Below are 1,435 nucleotides of genomic sequence, written 5' to 3' on the forward strand. Positions count from 1 at the left end.
TTGATTCACAATGCATGTTCACATCAGCATATCAATATAGTACACGAAAGGTTCTGAAAGAAACCACACTCAAGAAACCTATATGAACTGAGATCTTTTTAACATTGATCAAAAGGATATTGCAAAATTAGTGGATGCTAAACCTCCTACTTCTGCATCCGTTTTCTCTTGTTCTGTTCTGTTTTCACAAATGATCTCTTACCACATAAAACGTATCCCTTCATCTATGCCTAGCATCTTATCTACCCCCCCCCCCCATCTCAGGAATCTTATTTTTTTGCTGCAAGAAAACCTCTATTGTTTCCATTTGGTCCAGGGCTTGGGAGAGGGCTCCAGGGTGGTTAAAAATCTTCTCTGTAGCTGCAGAGAGAGGCTCAGGCAGAAGTCCTGACACCAGGGAGAATGCCAAAGGGGCCTTTTAAGGGCCATTGAGCCCTCTAAGCTCCTAGTTGTGTTTGCAAGTGAGCCTTATAGAAGAGATATTCGCCCAGCCCAGCCTGGGGGCTGGCCACCCTGTGGAGGTGAGTTAAGTGGTTGACCATCTTCTTGATGAGTTTCACCTCTTCATCTAGGAAGTCGTTCTCTGGGAAGTCACAGAGATGGGGGTCTGCAAGGGCAGAACCCAGGGCATGCAGATCCAAAAGGGCCTGATTCAGTTTCTCCTCCAGGATCATGGTGGCTTCCCTGGCAACGAAGGTTTTACCCCTGCTTATCCTGGGACAACTTCCACATATCCTGGAAGAGGGCAGAGCCCCTGCACTTGTGCCTCTTGGTGGCCGACTCCAGGAATAAGCTGCCCATGCGTTCCAAAACCACATCGTTGGGTCAAAATAGAAGCTCAGAGAAAGAAAGGTAAATACGGGGGAGGCCACCGATGTGTGTTGACTGGACAGTTGACAGTGGCCTCCAACTTGGTGGAATAATTCTGGCAAATCCGGAGGTTGATGGTTGATTGGCAATAAGTCTATGCGTGTGCGTGCATGCGCGCACACACGCACACACACACGCACACACAACGGTGTCTGCTGATCCTGGAGTTAAAGTGTGGCTGAGACAACGGCACAGCGGGAAGAGAGGCTGGAGGGTGGTTGGAGGTTGGAAGAAGGCGTGTCCCTGGGTCCCATCCAAAGACTTGAAGCAAGAGAGAGATCTGGGGGACCCCCAGGTTGTACTACCTTTTCTATCCCTTTATCTCTTTCTGGATCGACACCTCCTCCCTCCTGGATCCTTGCCATCGGCATTTACACAAACCCGAGAGCCTAGATCCTTGCTTTTTTCCCATGTGGTCAACATCACCTAGGAGTCTGCTACAAACGCGGAATCTCAAGCTCCACCCCAGCCTGCTGATTGTCTGCGGTTTAACAAAACCCTCAAGAGATCTGTGTGCACATCAGCACGCTCTAAACCACAACCAAGTTTCTCTGGTAAAAATGCG

General features: G+C 49.2%; 1 pseudogene; it reads right to left on the reverse strand.

Moving 5' to 3' along the window:
* Positions 1 to 437: 437 nt before the first annotated feature.
* LOC124526557 (ferritin light chain-like) lies at positions 438 to 1,235 on the reverse strand (annotated as a pseudogene).
* Positions 1,236 to 1,435: the final 200 nt, after the last annotated feature.

Source organism: Lynx rufus, unplaced genomic scaffold (genome assembly GCF_022079265.1).
Source record: "Lynx rufus isolate CCGP_SWC_20201006 ecotype Redwood Valley unplaced genomic scaffold, mLynRuf1.p SCAF_5, whole genome shotgun sequence".
NCBI classification, from domain to species: Eukaryota; Metazoa; Chordata; class Mammalia; order Carnivora; family Felidae; genus Lynx; species Lynx rufus.